This window comes from Bacillus rossius, chromosome 7 (assembly GCF_032445375.1).
Source record: "Bacillus rossius redtenbacheri isolate Brsri chromosome 7, Brsri_v3, whole genome shotgun sequence".
In the NCBI taxonomy this organism is placed as follows: domain Eukaryota; kingdom Metazoa; phylum Arthropoda; class Insecta; order Phasmatodea; family Bacillidae; genus Bacillus; species Bacillus rossius.
This window is the reverse complement of record NC_086335.1, coordinates 66,456,705-66,476,233: the sequence shown is the minus strand read 5'-3', so window position 1 is coordinate 66,476,233 and position 19,529 is coordinate 66,456,705. Positions and strand designations below refer to the sequence as shown.

The 19,529-nt window shown below is 40.4% G+C and overlaps 1 protein-coding gene and 1 long non-coding RNA gene across 5 annotated transcripts in view; one reads left to right on the top strand and one right to left on the bottom strand.

Moving 5' to 3' along the window:
• Positions 1-19,529, top strand: part of LOC134534255 (uncharacterized) — a 241,122-nt gene that overhangs the window by 14,159 nt on the left and 207,434 nt on the right. The gene's annotated exons all lie outside the window — the stretch shown is intronic.
• Positions 1-19,529, bottom strand: part of LOC134534253 (thyrotroph embryonic factor) — a 207,966-nt gene that overhangs the window by 61,178 nt on the left and 127,259 nt on the right. The gene's annotated exons all lie outside the window — the stretch shown is intronic.

Genomic DNA, 19,529 nt, shown 5'->3' with positions numbered 1-19,529 from the left:
ATAAAAATGATTCAATTTTATTCATTAAAGTATGCAATCATTTCATCAATGTTTTGTTATGACGTTGTCACGTTAAACTATCGTCCGTAAACCGACTTTACAGAAAACCAATTCTTTTTTAAGTTATACCTACTTCTTTAGGCGCGTCGTGAAAAAATAACGAGAGCGAATTTTTACGATCCGCGCGCAACATGCAACGAAGTGTTCACAGGATGAATAAAAGGCTACGTAAAAATAGAAATTATAGACGTGCTTTAAAATATTATACTTTAGTGATTGATATTGAATACTAATCCATATAATTAAAAACATTTAATTATTGTTAATATTAGTGATGTAAATTGTGTCCATAAAAATTTTCAAGAGGCTTTTCAAGTGTATTTATATGGTCCCGCATGTACAATTATTTTGCAATATTAATTATTACATTATTATTTAATTATTAATAAAACCAAATAAACATTCAGTACACATATTTTTAAATGTTGATTAAAATTTATCTAGGTTATTTTACTAAATTAAATAATTAATTTTGAACCCGTGTTTATATTAATATTGAATACTACGTATTTATTTCAGTTTTTAAAATTTGATTGGATTTATATTTACCAAACGTATTTATAATATCGCTTTAATAGTTTTATTATTTTATTATTAATAATTATATGCATGCAAAATTAAAATTGGATTTTTATGACGTCCAGTAAATAGAACATAAGTACACGCACCCATTTGTGTTTCTAGCAAGCATGAAGTACACGCACATTATCAAGAAATTTTTCAAAATTGTAAACACGATTTTCAATGTTAAAGTCAAAAATATAATAATTCCATGTAAATTAATTTTTTTTATCTTATCCCGACAAAGATATGCATAAAATATTGCGACATCCGCTAATATTCTTAACCTTATCGCTTATAATAATTATGCTTCCAGAACGTTTGTATCGGCAGCCTAAGCTCTTCTTTTCATACTTGACAGGAACAATAAGAGTACGGTTGTTATCATCAATTCACCCGATAACAATCACGCCATGTTAAAGATATTACTTCCGACCATAAGAATGTGAAGAGATAAGCGTCTTAACACAAAAAAGAAATTCGCAATATGCCAGGTTAAAATTTTTTTTTGAAACTGCTCAATACTTCATAGTTATATTTTTTGTGTGCATAATACATTTGGCATAAAAATCATAAAACTGAAATATATATATATATATATATATATATATATATATATATATATATATGTGTGTGTGTGTGTGTGTGTGTGTGTATTCAATATGGACAACTCATTTAGCCACTGCATGTTTAACCAAGATAAAACTCAACCGCTAAAAAAAAAATATATATATATATATATATATACATATATATATACCTTTCGGCACATTCTACAGGCGTAGGTAGCTTTAAAATCACCTAATCGTTCTGGAAACTTCTATAAAATGTTGTAACATTTAAAAAAAACTCAATATACTACATGTTCTCCAATATCCAATATCCAAAACGAACGAAAAAAAAAAAAAAAACTTTTATCATATTCCATGCAGCGTGTGCAGCGAATGGTTCGAATGTTTGTAACTGAATGCATAGGGACCGGAAAAATTCGCGGGTTCATTGGCCTCTAGGATAGACTCCGCAGTACTTAACAAACTCGGAGAAATGACACCTGTTCATTGGCTGCTGATTCGTGAGACGTCTTAACCAATTTTCCCACGATTCGGCACTTTCCTGGTTTAGGTTTTTCCGCATTGGCCCGAAGTTCCCCGGATAAAATGTGGGCCAATCGCAGAAGCTGTACGAAGGTATACTTTTTTGGATGTCAGTCTATTGCGAAATGAACACGCGAATTTTTTCAGGTCTCTATGAATGCATCTAGCACTGAATAGCTTAGAAAGGAATTTTTTTTCAGTGGCGGTATCCCCTGTGCAGTTACGCCCTCCGGGATAGGCAGTGTGTCCCAGACGCGAGTACGGGAGCTGTCCACGATGCCAGCTTTGAATATATATATATATATATACTGCATAGAAGTCGCCAGCCCAGGTTAAAATTTCTAATACGGTTTTGAGGTAGTTGGTTAATTCACCGCCGCAATCGCCACCATCTCTAGGGCATCGGCTTGTGGTGTTCCCTAGCGGACAAGTGTCGAACTCTTCAAACACCCTTTCCCCCTCCCGTTGAACGACCGTGAGCTGCAGTGAATGATAGATGGTGGGTGCGGGGAATGACAGCGGGCGACAATGCTGCGCTCTAACGTGTACACAACAACTAAGACGATACAGGGCGTTACGGCAGCGCACTGCAGCGGTGAAGTTCCCAAGCTGCTCATCATACGCTCCTGAAAAACGTAGAGTAAATCCTATCCACTCGCGACTTCTATACAGTATATATATATATTCAAAGATGCCAGGTAGCGGAGCTATGGTAAGGGGGAAGAGAGGGGAAGAGAGGGGAGGCAGAGGAAGGCGGCGCGGGCCCCGGAAGAAGTCAGACAGGGGGAAAAGTATTTTTTTTTTTTGGTTGTTGTTTCGGGCGCCGCGGGCGAAGCGGGGCGGGAGGAACAGGGCGGGGCGGGGAAAGCGAGGCGGGACCACTTTCTCCAGCGCCGCAGCTCTTAGCGCCGCGCCGACCAACCAGCCGCCACACGAGAAGCCTAAGATGTCCATCAAGTTCCGTCCCTGCCCGAACACGCCCGAATATTCACCTTCGGCCAACCTCGGGATTTGTTTCATTTTTTTGCGCAGGAAAAAATTGAATTCAAATATTAAAAGTGGTCGGTTTGGTTAGCTACATTAAAACACTTTAAAACACCATGGACGGTTAGTTAGGTTAGTGTAGCTACATTGAAATAAAGAGAGAAATATAAATATATCTACATATAAATGAACCCGAGGTTGGCCGAAGGTGAATATTCGGGCGTCTTCGGGCAGGGACAGAACTTGATGTGCATCTTAGGCTTCCCCCGCCACACACGGGGTCTGGTCATTCATCCTCGCTGCACACGTGAGCGGCGAACAGTTTTATCCAAAATTCTCTGTACACAAATTTTTCTTGTAAAACACAAACAAGTACTGAAAAAAAAAAAGTGCGAGAGTGTGAAGGTTTGCATTCTAGCTTGCGACTAAATGAATGCGCGAAAATTCCGTCTCTCTAACAATAAATGTAATACATTTAAAATTCACAGAAAGTAAATACAAAATTACTCTCTCATACTGTATCAAATATACTTACCAGTTCCCCCGCGATTTAGCATCTAACGAAGTTTACCTGTACTTTTCATTTTAGGCCACCTACCTGCAAAACAAAAGAACAAACAAAGTCACGTCACCACAAAGACATTATTAATTAATTATTTCAAAAATAATAATATACACATGCACTGGTCTGAAAGGAGAATAACTTACTTTAAAGGGGCAGTATTCAAAATTATTTCGCTTGTAATATTTCGTTTCTTACTCGTGCTTTTAAATAAATTTATAATATAATCATACATAATTGTTCACAGAAGGTTTTTTCGACTACATTAGTCCTTAATTCATGTTTTTTTTATGAACTTAAACAAATTTTAGTTTCAGTCCTAGCATGCACTGAAAGCATTAAATAATGTGGTATGCAGTTTTGTCCGTAAATACCTGCTTTTTTTTTTTTTAAGTTTATCATATTAACTAACTTCTGATATTAGTTACGATCACCTAGAAATTCGAAAACATACACGACAAAAAATATAACATATTTTTTCACCACGATTTTATTTGTTATAAAATAACAAAGTTCTACAAATGCTGCAAAACTTCCATTTTTCGCTGTAGTGTAATGATTGTACTGAAAAAATTGGGGGCATAACCTATAGTTAGGGACTGGAAAAATTCGCGGTTTCAATGACCACTAGGATATACTCCACGATTCTCTATGTACTCGGGCAACTATCACCTGGTCATTGGCTACCGACTCAGGACACCTGTTTACTGCGATTCTTATGATTCGATACTGCTTTTGTTGAGTGTTTGCCATTGGCTCAGAGTCCTTCAGGTAAATTGCGGCCCAATCACTGATGCAGCATTAAGCTAAACGAGTTTGGATTCCAGCCTGTCTCGAAAGGAATCCGCGAATTTTTCCAGTCTCTACCTATAGTTAATTTTTACAAATGTATGGGAAGTAAGATATCACCTGGAATAATCCCAACGAACACATTTGAACACAGCGAGCGTCTTATTCTGTTGTGGTTGTAGAAATTTGTTTAGTTAAACATTGTCCATTTAATACCTTTTTCTATTATTTGCAACGAAAAAAATATAATAAATGTTGTTCATCTCCAAATTCAAATGCCAGTCTTGGGAAACAATTAAGACCACAAGTCCATAGGCGAGGATTCCGAGAAGGGGAAAAGGGGCACGTAACCTCACCCCCCCCCCCCCCCCCAGAAGCCAATCCGGGATGCGCCCCTGCATAAGTATTATTATATTATTTTCAACTAGAGGTGTAAAAGTAACGAAAAAAAGTGTACCCGTATGTATTTGTTACTATAACAATTAGTACTCGTTACTTTCGTATCGTTACTCGTTACTTCTGATACCGCATAACATGATATGTTATGTAACAGCAACGAATCGAGTCGTATTTCGTACGCGTACAGTATGACGTCGCATAAATAATAATAAATCGAATATAAACAATTAAAAATATTTGGTAATTAACAGCTTTTGCTAACCAAGAAATAATTAAATCTCATTAGAGCGGCTTTATTATATCTCTTTTAAGATAAGAACAAAAAACGTGAAAATACGCGATAGTAAAAAACAAAAACATACATATTTATAATTTGTAAAAAATAATTTCTTACGTTGTTTCTGTTACAATCTCAAACTTTGTCTACACACACAATACCTTTAATAAACTGTAAAAAACTTGGACGACGAATTTCCAAATTATACTTTTCTTAATAAACAAACATCGTTCTTTGTTACGAATAAGCGCGCGCATGCGTAAAACATACGAAAAATGCGAGTAACGAAATGCATTCGTGTGTAACGTTTCGTTACTCGTTACTAGATGCCGCACCCGTTACTTAGTAACGAATACATACGGTTTGCTACAGCTCTATTTTCAACTCATTTATTCATGACGAGGATACAGTCGAAGTCTGTCGGTGGAATATCCCGACTCACACTGCACATGTGTTTTAAGAACCGATGGGAGACCACGAATATTCTCTCCGCCAGGAAGAGGCGGAAGGGCGTCTTCCGACGTGCGGGGAGCGAGCGTGAGCGTGAGAGAGCGAGCGTGAGCGTGAGAGAGCGAGCGTGAGCGTGAGAGAGCGAGCGTGAGCGACGCGGAAAGGTAACCCGGTGGGCCGGCTGCCAGGCGGCCTTGGCGCGCGCGCTAAATATAGTCGCCAGAGTAATCAAACGAGCGTAGGACGTCACGAAACAACTGGACAGTCTTCCCCCCTCCCCCCTCCCCCCTAAACCCCCCACCCACCCACACACACACACACACCAGGCCAGGCACCAATGCCATAAGCGCACCGCCCCTCCCCACCACTCCCCTTTCAGAGCGACTCGCCGGCCTCCAATCACGATGCTTACTATCAGCGATGGCTGCAACCACCTTTATTTAAAGAGTTCTTTTTAAACTTCAGGATTGACTCAACTATTCTACAGACAATTCAGTCCGCAATACATGGGGCATGCACAGAGACCTGAAAAATTCGCGAATTCATTTCATTTTATGCACGGTTTAATATAGAGGAATGGGGGGCCAATTAGAGACCCTCACTCATAGAAGTGTCGAATCACAGGCCACCCAGTCGAGACGACTCACAAGTCAGCAGCCAATGTACAGGTGGCATTTGCCCGAGTGTGCAAAAGATTGTGGAGTCTAGCCTGGAGGTCATTGAACACGCGAATTTTTCCGGTCTCTAGGCATGCATATTTCGCGAAACGAATACGAGACTAGCTGAAGGTTAAAACATTGTAGCATCTTCTGTGTTTCGAGATTGGGTGAATTTATTTCAGGTACATGTCTACTGTTTAGAACACCAATCACAGTAGTTCAGCGCGGAAGCAAACGCGTCCTGAGTGGCTCGGTCGTACAAAGGCAACGAATTCTCACCGCAGACGGCAGCCAACCACAAGTAATACAGGCAAATGGTAGTTTTACGTTGTAAAAAATCCGGTAGTAGGTTTTATCATCATTTCCTGTGTTTTTTTGAGGGTGCTGAACCCCAATATGGAGTTATCCAACAACATTTCCTGATGCGTTTTGAGATATTCGCAAAAAAGACGAAATGTTTGCTTTTTTCCGCTTATATAATTTCAACAGTATATGTGGTAGCGAAAAACTCACTCACGCAGTTTTTAAAGAAGACTACATGTGCTACACTTTGAGCTCAACTGCAGCTCTGTATGTCTCATAGTTATCTATAGATACAGCACTTCAAAATTTGGTCATTTCCATTTAAGTTTTTGATCGAACGGTGCGTCTATACCAAGCTGTAGTCTAAAAAGCGTCAAAATTTTCGCTAAAAATTCATGCCCCAAGTCTTAAATACAGCAGCAATTATTTCGCAGATATTTCGCAAAGTAGACGCGAAGAACATATAGACCTATATCTTCTTCATGTTGATGATTGTTGGAGACCTGAAAAATTCGCGTGTTCATTTCGCAATAGACTGACATCCAAAAAATATACCTTCGTACAGCTTCTGCGATTGGCCCACATTTTATCTGGGGAACTTCGGGCCAATGGAAAAACCTAAACCAAAAAAGTGGAAAAATTGGTTAAGATGTCTCACGAATCAGCAGCCAATGAACAGGTGTCATTTCTCCGAGTTTGTTAAGTACTGTGGAGTCTATCCTAGAGGTCAATGAACCCGCGAATTTTTCCGGTCCCTTAATGATTGTACATAAAGTGCTCTTGACTAGGGGGGGCACGAATTTTTCGCGATAGGATTTCGAGACTATCCGTGAATTAAAACACTGTTAACATCGTCTGTGTTTTCGTGACGGTCGAGATTCTTACACGTACATGTCTACTGCCCGCACACCAATCACAGCCGTCCCGTGCGAAAACAAACGCAATTACTACAGACCTGAAAAATTCGCGGGTTCAATGACCTGCAGGATGAACTCCATAGTTCTACGTACACTCGGTCAAATGTCACCCACTCATTGGCTGCTGTCGTGTGAGACGTCCCAGCGTAGCAGCCTGTGATTCGATAAAGCTTTGGTCGGGTGTTTCTCACTGGCCCAGCGTCATCCAGGTGAGTTGTGAGCCAATAGCAGAGGCATCACTGAGGTATAACTATTTGTATTTTAGCCTATCGCGAAATGAAATCCAGAATTTTTCCGGTCTCTAGCAATTAGAAGGAAGAAACAGCTGGCGTGAGCAAACAATATTGCAGTTTAATGAGGGTTTAGATTTTTTTTTGCGAAAAAAATGCCTGCCCCTTTTCTTGACACGCCCTTGAAAACCTCTAGTCAGTTATAAACAAGAATGAGTAGTTATCCAAGACTCTAAACCAGTTATTAACAAGGAAAAGAAGTGGTAAGCCAAAGGACGTGTCCTTGTTAACGATCAATAGTAAGTGAAGGAATTTTTTCGAAAAAAAAAAAATCTGTACGTCTATTATAGACTGCACCAGCGGTTTATTCCTTGTAATTGGCGGCCGTCTGCAAGACAAGCCATCGCCTTATTTTACTGAGCCACTCAAGACGCGTTTGCTTCAGCGCTGATTTACCGTGATTGGTGCGCTGGCAGTATGCACGTACCTGAAAGGAACTCGACCAATCACGAAACACATGCGATGCTACAGTGTTTTAGACCCAAAATCTTTTCACGAAAAAACCCATGGCCCTATCAATAATTATTCTAAAATGGCTTAAAGTCTATATAGGCAAGTTGATTCTGACCTGGAGTAAAATGAATCCACAAATAACTGTGGGACTAACAATGTGTAGATATGGTGATTCATCTACTGCGACTTTGTCTTACTTTTATGGCTGGAAAATAGTTTCTGCGTGGCGCATGTCATTCGATTAAATTCATGTTTGCAAGTTAATTTTCTCGGGTTTTGATTCCACTTTTCGAGAAAATTACAGTTGACTGAATGGCATTCAGGAGATTGTAGTCCAGGCTATTAAAGAAATGGCATTCATGAGATTGTAGTCCAGGCTATTAAAGAAAAAAAAGGGGGTTGTCTGTAAAGTCGGTTTACGGACGATAAATTTACTTGATAACATCATAAGAAAACATTGATAAAAAATTGCATACTTTTTAATTTTCAAATATTATTTACAGTCTTTGCAAATTTGATTTAAATAATCGGTTTAAATATAATCACGAACAATTAGTTAAAAAAGCCCGCCTTAACCTGTTTCATATAATAGAAGATTTGCTCGCAGGGTGGTTGGCCGGTTCTTTGCCCGCTCGGCTCAGGCGGAACGTGTTAATTTTTCTTGCGTGAGCCGGCGTTCATCGATTTATAAGACGTTATCACGTCAAAAAAGAAAAAAACAACCTAATATCGATGTGACGCTAAACCACGACCACCAGCGCCCCAGAGAACGGTGGGCCAGACGTGAAACTGCGAGACTGACGTACACGCCGAGATCGCGAATCCGGATCGAACACGCCGCCGCGCAGGAATCGAGTATTTTTCCAGTTGAAGTCGCTATCGGCATTGAATATATATAACTTATAGAAGTCGCGAGGGGATAGGATTTATTATTCCAATTTTCGGATCCAAAACTGAGGTAGTTGTTAGCTCCGCCGCTAGACAGCTCTTCTTTCCACAAGAGGGTACTCGTAGTTACCAGCTTCCACGCCAGAGCGCTGTAGCGTCGCTTTTTTCAAGGTCGTGCGCGTAATTCTCTGTTTCACTCTATCGAGAGGCTGTGCCTTTTGTTGAAATCCGAGCGCTTAGATACCGGCGGGCGCAACTGAATTGGAGGAGTACGGGCCACCGAAAAAAAAAAGAAAAAAAAACAGTGCGGTTAAAAGATGCCAACATAAAAAATTAAGTTTTAATAATAAGAAAACTACAGAAATTTCTTAAAGCGTATCAGATTGGAATGTACAGTATAGTGTACATTCCCACTGACATTCGTAGTTCAGAATTTATAAAATGTTGTGTTAACGGAGTGGCGCATTGAGTAAAATGGCAAAACATAATTTGGAATAATTCTTGACAACGTTAAATGATTTTGGTAGCTATGAAACAACTATGGCTGCGATGACTGTTCAAACGCGTGCACGTGTTGTTTTTAGTAACTGAAACTAATGGTATGATGTCATACTTTGTGGCTATGCAGTTTATAATTTTTTTTAACATAAGATGAAGCATTTTTACATAATGTTTTGGTTGTTTCGTAACTCAAAATAAATAATCTTAAACGTTATATGGTGAATATTCCCAGTAGCGAATGACCACAAAAAAAAATCACTTTTGCCAACATAGATCTGAAAAGTTAACGATTTACTATGTTAAGTTGCTTATAAATAACGCACATTTCCCGGATCTCCAAAGAAAATAAGAGTGTTTGTTATAGCATTGAGTTCCCACTCTTTATATTCCTTGCTTTGAGGTTAGATACACAAGTTAAGCCCGGGCTACATTCGCAATAGCACGCAAATAGCACAGACGCACAGAAGTTCAACATACACTATTAGATATGAGCTGCCACATTGGCAAATAGCACGCGCACAGAAAAATAACACAGGATCGGCGCACAGAAAGTTCATTAACTTTTAACGTTTAGGTTATTTTCTGTGCGCGACCATGGTGGTAGCCAATCAGCAAACAGTTTAAGTACTACTCTAGTGGGCTTATAAAAGAACAATTGTCACGAAAGTATTGGTGCTCTTGACTTGAGTAGTTTGTTATAGTTTTCAAACACGCGATAACATAAAAATGGAAGGCACATTTGATAGCTTTTTGATAGCTGTAATAGAAAGTAAAAATATTTTGTATGACAGGGGATCCGCAGGATACAAAAATGAAGAAGCTAAATTAAATGCTTGGAAGTCTGTGTCTGAATGTGTTAAAGAAGCCGGATTTGAAATAAACAGTGATATATATTTTTGAATGCGCATTGTGTTTTGTACGTAAACTTTGAAATATTTAAAATATTTCTGGGTTTAACGAAAACCGTACCACAATAACAACACACGAATCTAAACAAACGTCATGTATGCCAACTTCAGTGACCAAAATTGTGAACGGGAGTTTTACGTTTAAAAAACTTTTTTGAATGCTTCCGGTATTATTTTGTGTTGTGTTGTGCGTGAATGTAGCATCAAGCTCTGTGCTATCTCTGTGCGTGTGTGCTATCTGTGTGCTGTTTGCGTGCTATTGCGAATGTATCCCGGCCTTTATGCTCGTAAAAACGATGCGCAAGTATTTTGAATACAAATATATTGTCTTTTAATAACCGAAAGGTTAATATTATTTCCATGAAATATAATACAATTCTTTAAACACAGACAACATATAAGAGCTATTTTTTGTTTATTATTCCATCTGGCGTGATAAATATTATATTTTAAAAACTGTGGATTTTTAATATAAAATAAATATTTATTTATGACATCAATTTAAGTTGTTCAAAAAATTCACTTTGGTATGAATTAAACCAAATTCATGTTATCCAGGGCACAAAATTAGAAACTACCAAAAAAGATTATTTACATTGCTGTTTTGTGTAAATCTGTGCACGGACTTAGTAAGTGACATATAATTCCTCATTTTAGCAACCCATTTTAACAAAAGAGAAAAATGATTTTATACTAAAAAAATATTATTTTAAACCATTAATTAGCAGGAAACATGTACGAATAATCTATTTAAATTTGCATTTGAACAGTGAATATTATTTTGCAATAATAAATATTTTTATCATCGTATATTACTGATGAAAAGTTTGTATTTCCATCTAATCAGAAGTATTATGACACAGTTAATTAAATTGCTTTACAAGTTTTTATTCACATGAAAATCATTAAAAATTGGTTGGAAAGTTATATAAATATACAAAAACAAATCATTATACATACAATTTTATTATCTTAGTGGATTTAAATTAATGGTGTCCCAGTGACTACTGCGAAGAAAAAAGTCTTGCGAAAGGTTTCCTCGTAATTGAAATTCGTAAAAAAAAACTATCTTTCATTTTTGGTGACATTTCTGACAAGTGGTACGATGAAATTTGAGACTGGCAAATGAATGTTGTGAAGCAATAAACAAAATATCACATTCGTGAACTACAAATGCATAATTGTTTTTATTTTATAATAAAAGTGTATCTAATAACCCGTGGCTTTGCTCACGTAATTTCCAGGTATTGCTGATATTCTACCATTTTAAGAAAATATGTATTAAATTTCAAAGATTTTTGAAGAATTATACACAAAGAACTGTCAAGTATAGAACATATTTAATAAATAAAAATATTTTTACGACTTATTTTTAATTGGTTTAACGTAAGTCTATTTTAACTTTTATTTAAAATTAAGTACCTACCTTATTTTCTATCTCCCGGTTTAGTGACTTTGAGAATATATTTTTCCTTGATGAAATCTTAACTCTTTTCCATCTGACAAAGAAGCCAATTAAAAAATAAACTAAGACTCGCGCACTTATTGTATGTTAAGACTGCCATCGTTTTAAATTACTGTAATTTTTTTAGTTATAGTCATGCTTAGTATAATAACATAATATGCCTTATTACGCATACATTTCAGTATTCATGAAACCAATGCATTTTTATTTGAAATGTAGAGCAGTTACCAAATTTCTTATCTCGCATATTGAACTTTATGGCTAGTATTACTTAAACTAAATTTTTGAATTTTCACTGATGCACTGTTTTCCCTTTTCTATGTGATTTAGAAAATATAGCAATATACGTAAACCAATTAAACCAAAATCATCCTGAATTTTTATTACCGAAAAAAGTTAATCACAAAAAAAAATAATGTGCGTATTTTAATATTGAATTTATATATATCTTGCCAATACTGATTTAGTGGGTTACATTTTTTTTTATTTTTAAAAATAATATCTACCCCTTTTACTACTTAATAGATAACTTTGAATAAGAGAAGGTTGTTTTAAGGTATGTTGATTTTCCTTGCCAATATCTAAAAGTAAATTTGTACAAACGCGAAATATAGTTTAAATAAGTATTTTACTTTTAAAATAAAACCATATTTTGAACGTAACACTGACTATTGGCCCAATACAAAGTTTTAATAGCTAATTATCACTTCACTCGGGTACAGAATCCCATCATTCAGTGATTTCCGTGGCTAGCTTCTTTTGGGATTTCATCATTCTCAAACGACGGTAAGGGAAGCTCCTCTTCAAGGTCGCCTAACGATGCTGATAAGACCTGCCGGGTAATTTGAATCGCTGGTCTGGGATTTTCGAGGGGGGGGGGGGGGGGGGTGAAGAATGATGCCACGACTGGGCTGGTTAACCTAGTTCTGCCAAATACCGCCAGGGGCGTATACGGCCGATACACAGCGATGAAAGCGATCGCAGCGGCGGAGCTTGGAACTACAACAATTCTTCTAAGAAACCGGACAGAAAATTTAACCTGGGCTCGCGACTTCTATACATTATATATATTCAATGCTATCGGCGAGGTCCGAGTGACCTTGAGCCGCCCCGCCGGCGAGTCAAGGTCACTCGCCGCTCTGCGCGCGAGGCTGTCAGTTGCACACGTCAGTCGCGACCAACGTCCAGATTTCCTTTGGACGTCAGAGAACCGTGCGGTATCTATCGGCAGCCTGACAACCTACAAGTCGTTAAAAAAAAAAAAAAAAAAAAAAAAATCAAAGTATTAGTGTTGAAAATCATAACTTCAGGTTCAATTCAAAATAAAATTATACATGTGCACATGCTTATGTGTGCCCGGGTAGGCGGGGGCCTTAATGCGCACTCTGACAAGCGCAGCTGGTTATTATGTCAGTTTCTCGTCGCAAATGTTACCACCTAATCAAGTTGATATTTATGTTAATTTATTCATACAGATCCGTTGCTAGGTCAAAAAAGTTTCTCGTCCGATATTTACTAAGCGTTATTTTCGAGTTAAAAAAAAGTCACCAGAGCGATCGTAATAATGAATGCTTGCGTGACTTTTTGCGGTCACTAGATAATACAGCATGTCCGTAAAAGAACGCCACAGTTATAAATTATAATATATATTTATCAACTGTAAGAGTTGTAGACTTTCGGTTCAAGGACACAATGAAAGAGCAACTCAAACAGTTTTAGATAAGAGTGTGCGCGACTACTGTTTTCATGTTTTCTCGCTTGCAGCGCCACCTACGCAACATGGCGGTTTATTTGGCAACAGGATGGAGCTCCTTCCCATTGAAATTTCTTGGAACGTCGAAGTCCTAGGCCGTTGGATCGGTCGTAATGGTCGAGACGACAGAGCTATTTTCCGCTGGTCTCCACGTTCACCCGACATAAAGCAATATTTTTTTTTCCTTCGGGACTTTACAAAAGATCCTGTCTAACGTTCCGCCGCTACCCAATGGTTAGCCAGAGTTGAGACACAGATTTGAAGAGGCCATTGCTTCCATTACTCCGGAAATGTTAACCAAAGTGTGGGAAGAATTGGAAGTCATGTTGGATGTGCGCCGTGTAACTACATACCTGAAAAATTCGCGGGTTCAATGACCTGCAGGATGAACTCCATAGTTATACGTACACTCGGTCAAATGTCACCCGCACTCATTGGCTGCTGTCGTGTGAGACGTCCCAGAGTAGCAGCCTGTGATTCGATAAAGCTTTGGTCGGGTGTTTCTCATTGGCCCAGCGTCATCCAGGTGAGTTGTGAGCCAATATCAGAGGCAGCACTGAGGTATAACTATTTGTATTTTAGCCTGTCGCGAAATGAATTCGTGAATTTTTCCTGTCTCTATAGGTATAACTAAAGGTGCACACACTGTACATTTGCAAAAACAACTAGGTTGGTGCATGATTTGTTGCAAACTATGATAATACGGGACAGTGTTGTGTTTGGAGAGTATCTGTTGAGGCAAGGAGCTGGCCGCTGGGAACAGACACACGGGCCGACGGGGGTCCCAAGGTCACAGCTGGTTCCCGCAGGTAGCACGCAACACACGCGCCGCTCCGCCGGGGCGAACACTTTTATTGGGCCGCGCAGCTTCTGGCGAGAGTCCTTCAGCACCGGTCTCCTGCCAGGGAAGTCGGCGAGTCGGTGCAGCGGTGCGCGGAAGGCCCGTTCCGAAATGACGCGGACGGGATAGCACAAGCGGAGACGGAAAATCTCGCGGAACATATCTCCTGCAAACAGCGCGCAGGATATTGACCCGTACGGACTAGCTCGGCAACGCTGAGCAATTTCCGTTTACGTTGCTCCGTGCGACCAAATAGAAGCCGAGTACGTGACTGCGATGGTAGCAATGTTATTTATTATCTAAATACGTAGAGACCTGAAAAATTCGCGTATTCATTTCGTGCTATGCTTAAATTCAGATAATTATACCTTAGTGCTGCTTCTGTCATTGGTACACTGTTAATATGGAGGACTGATGGCCAATTAGAGATCCATCACTAGAGACCTGCAAAATTCGCGGATTCATTGACCTCTAGGATAGACTCCACAGTCCTTTAAATACTCGCGGATCTGACACCTGTTCATTGGCTACTGACGCGTGAGACGTCTCAACTAGGCTGTCCGTAATTCGGCACTTTCTTGGTTTAGTGTTTCCCATTGGCTCACAGTTCCCCGGATAAAATGTGGGCCAATCGCAGAAGCGGTACGAAGGTATAGTTGTTTTGATGCTAGCCTATCGCTAAATGAATCCGCGAATTTTGCATGTCTCTATCCATCACTCATAGAAGTGTCGAATCACATGTCCACACAATCGAGACGACTCACAAGTCAGCAGCCAATGAACAGTTGGCATTTGCTCGAGTGTGTAGAGGATATTGGAGTCTATTCTGAAGGTCATTGAACCTGCGAATTTTTCCGGACTCTATGAATACGTTAAAAATTATTTCAAGTGGCCCTACACAATTTCGCGATGTGTTTGATCACCAGGATAGACTTCACGTTCAGAGATGGCGAAATGTTGACTGGTTCCCGCTGGTGTGGGTAGTCATCTACAGGGACAGGCTATTTTCCGGCGATCTGTAACACCTATTAGACTGCAACGAGGTATACCCACAACCAGCGGTTTCTCCATTGTGATCGGCGGCCGTCTGGCGGGAGAAGTCGTCGTCTTATCCGGCCGAGCCACTCAGCACTGTAATTAACTTTGTACTTCTACAAGGATAGTCCGTGGAAACTCAGTTGCCAACGACATCACTTGTAAAATTGCAAGGCACATCTCTGTACCATCGGCAAGTTTACAAAGCATTTTATAAATTATGAAATATGAATGTTTGTAAAATTACTTTCTTTATTTAAATGACGTGTGTTTGAAACGTGATTGCTAGAGACCTGTAAAATTCGCGTTTTCAAATCTCTAAAGGATAGACTCCATGATCCTCTAACGCACTCGTGCAAATTACATCTGCTGATTGGTTACCGACTCGTAACACCTGTTGACTGGAATGATCGTGATTCGCTAATTCTTCTGTTAAAGATTTTTCATTGGCCCAGAGTCCTTCAGATAAACTGTGGCCCAATCACTGAAGCAAAATAATGTCAAAAGTATTTGGACTCCATCCTATCGCGAAATGAATCCGCGAATTTTAAAGGTCTCTAGTGATTGCCAGAGACTGGAAAAATTCGCGGATTCATTTCACGACATGCTAGAATGCAAACAACTGTACATTTATATTGCTTCTGTGATTGTCTTACAGTTTATCTGAAGGACTTTTAGCCAATGGGAAACCTTCAACCAAAAAAGTATCGAATCGCAAGCGTCCCAGTTGACAAGTGTCACGAGTCAATAGCCAACGAGCAAGTGGAATTTGCCTGAGTATGTAGAGGGTTGTGGAGTCTATCCTAGAGGTAATCGAAAGCGCGAATTTTTCCAGTCTCTAGTGATTACTGATGCTGGCTGGCACTTGTGAACCGCCCGGGTGTCAGCGGCCGCACCTCGCCCGCAAGTGGCGCGCCCTGGCGAAGTCCCCCGGAGACCCGGACACGACCACGGGACTCCAACACCGGGACCCCAGCGCCGCCTCTCCGAGCCCGCAGCCCGCATGCACTCGCCGACTGCACTGCCATCTGTGGCTCTGCCAATCACGTTGCGTAACCGAAAGCGCGTTGCGGTAGAATGTATCCGATGTATTGTCAACACTTTTTCCAATCTCCGACGAGGCGGTAGATAACAATCATTATTAAGCACTACAATGATAATAAACGCCTGAGGACTTGTTTACTCGATCATTGCCAAACATAATTATTTACAATTTCAATAAGCTTAAAATTTTCCTCCTCGGTTAAATATTTTAAACATGGACTGAATTAAACCTGCTATTTTTTTTTATTGTAACAGATACCGTAAAAGGGACAATATAGGAAACTGTTAAGAAATACGTGAGACAAGTGATTGCAGCGAACCTGGACTGCGTGGAGTGTACCTACGTTTTTTTAATTTTAAGTACGTAAAAACCGGCGAACAGTAGTGGAATCTAGCGGCGTGGAGAGTCAAATAGCTTGAAGGCAATGCAGTAAAGTGTCTTCGCCTTTCTTCACTGGAGTTTCCCGTATTGTCCTGATATGATATTCGGATATCATGCAAGCGACTAGATGGTAAACGTCCAACAAACAATACTACTGATGTCTAGAGACCGGAAAAATTCGCGGATTCGTTTCGAAACAGGCTGGAATCCAAACTCGTTTAGCTTAATGCTGCGTCAGTTGATTTGACCGCAATTTACCTGAAGGACTCTGAGCCAATGGCAAACACTCAACAAAAGAAGTATCGAATCATAAGAATCGCAGTAAACAGGTGTCCCGAGTCGGTAGCCAATTGACCAGGCGATAGTTGCCCGAGTACATAGAGAATCGTGGAGTCTATCCTAGTGGTCATTGGAACCGCGAATTTTTCCAGTCCCTACTGATGTCACACCGAAAGACATTTTTTTGTATATTTTACAAGGAAAATCCTTGGAAACCCTGTTGCCAAGGATATTACTTGTAAAACTTCAAGGCAGAGCTTTGTACCATGTGCGATTTTGCAAGGCTCTGCCTTGTAGTTTTGCAAGAAATATCCTTGGCAACAGGGTTTCCAAGAATTTTCCTTGTGAAAGTACAAAAAAATTTTTTAGAGTGCACTACGGGCTCCCGGAAGGACCGGCTGACCGCAGCAGCGCCGTGTCTCGCGCCTAGGGACATGTGAACTGCTCGAGTCTGCCGCTGGCTGTGGCGGGGCGCGGCGCCGGGTCGCGCGATTACAACCCGGGGGTCGCGGCTATCGGCCCCCGACCCACGACCCGGGTCTCCCCCCCCCCCCCCCAATACCGCCCCTCCTCCACCATGGCCCACAAGGCTTGCACGCTACACTCATACTTAGCTCTCCAAAACACCTTCCCTGCTGTCGATCTCTCTCTCTCTAATACCTCATGATTAGAGTCCCGGAAATTTCGCGGGTTCCTCTGGCCTCAGGATAGAATTCAAAGTTATAGGTGTGCTCGACCCATGTTTACTTTCCCATTGGTTGATTTCTTAGCGAGAACATTGTTATCCTTGTTATTTGGCACTACCTGATTCGCTTACTTCTCTCCTAGCTGGGCATCGTTGGCTCACGGTCGTAGAGGGGCGTGTCCAAACAACTGCGGGCCAATCATGAACACAGTGCGACAGTGTGGAGGTTTGCATTCTAGCTTGGGACTAAATGAATGCGCGAAAATTCCGTGGCTCTACTCATGATGTTGGTGGTGATGGTCCTGCTGCTCCATGCCTAACTGGTCAAAACCCCAAGCTTATATACCCATTTTCTCTCCCCCCCTCCTCCTATTGCCCCTCCAATTCTCTGGTTTAATAAAGATGATTTTTGAATGTTCTAGAAGGATCTTCACACCAGTTCACATAATCGATATATTAACCGATTTCCGGGATTTATTCTTCTTCTTGCTAAATCCGGAGTTGGTAACACTGAATTTGTTGTTGTGTCGGAATGAAGTCTCCACTTTTGTCTATGGTTTCTGTGTTAAAGTGCACTGTCTTTGCCGCACACAGCCGTAGCCTATCTATGAGTCGTGATGTCACAAGATGTTAGTTTATTCCTGCCCGCTAACATGAAAGGTAAGCTTCTTCAATTCCTTAAATGTTTGTGTGTAGAATCTTAAATTAACGTCTCGTGACCATACACGGTCTCAAGTGCTTGGAACCGCGACTAGTCTCAGAACCGGCGGTTTCCGTACCAGTCTTCAACGGAAACCTGTACTTTCGGTACTAGGCAAGTCTTTGTTTCGATTGGTCGTGCAGCAAGTCTTGAACGAAGTAGCAATATGCCGCAGTCAGTGAGTAGTAATAGTTTTGAACGATTAAACAAGTTTTAGTGACCAAAAGTAAAAAAATAAACTTTTGTGTTACAATTTTTTATATACTGCAAAAAAAGGATCTACTAACTTTGCACAATTAAAAAAATACATTTAAAGAAATAATCGTTTTAACGCATGCAAAATCACAGAGTTAATAACTTAAAATAACAGTTATTTTCGTAACAAACTTAAAAGGTACAGTATAGTTAGTTAAGACTGCCGGCGCACACCCACACACACACACGCTGCAGGGCGGACACCGACCGCCACTGACTTGCCTCGTCAGAGGAGAGAAGCGAATTAAAGTAACCTTAGCGAGCCATAAAGAACGAAACGTTATGATGTCGATGTCACGCGCCGAAAGTACCGGAAGAACCGGGAATCAAATTTAAATATCCCAGGCTCGTTTACTGTATCGAAAGTACCGGGGAATTGCCGCTACTTTGGGGACCGGGATCCCCCGGGTTCTGGACCCCGGCGAACAGCGACAGGACAAACGCGCGGGTGGGTCGTTCCACACATCACCAGACGTCGCGAGCTCTGGGCTGGAAAAAAAAATCGCGGATTCCTATCCAGACAGGCTGGAATCCAAACTCGTATAGCTTAATGCTGCATCAGTGATTGGACCGCAATTTACCTGAAGGACTCTGAGCTAGAGACCGGAAAAATTCGCGGGTTCGATGACCTCTAGGATAGACTCCAATATCCTCTACACACTCGGGCAAATGCCAACTGTTCATTGGCTGCTGACTTGTGAGTCGTCTCGACTGGGTGGCCTGTGATTCGACACTTCTATGAGTGAGGGTCTCTAATTGGCCCTCAGTCCTCCAGATTAACAGTGAACCAATGGCAGAAGCAGCACTAAGGTATAATTATTTAAATTTTAGCACAACACGAAATGAACCCGCGAATTTTTCAGGTCTCTACTCTGAGCCAATGGCAAACACTCAACAAAAGAAGTATCGAATCATAAGAATCGCAGTAAACAGGTGTCCCGATAGTCGGTAGCCAATGACCAGGTGATAGTTGCCCGAGTACATAGAGAATCGTG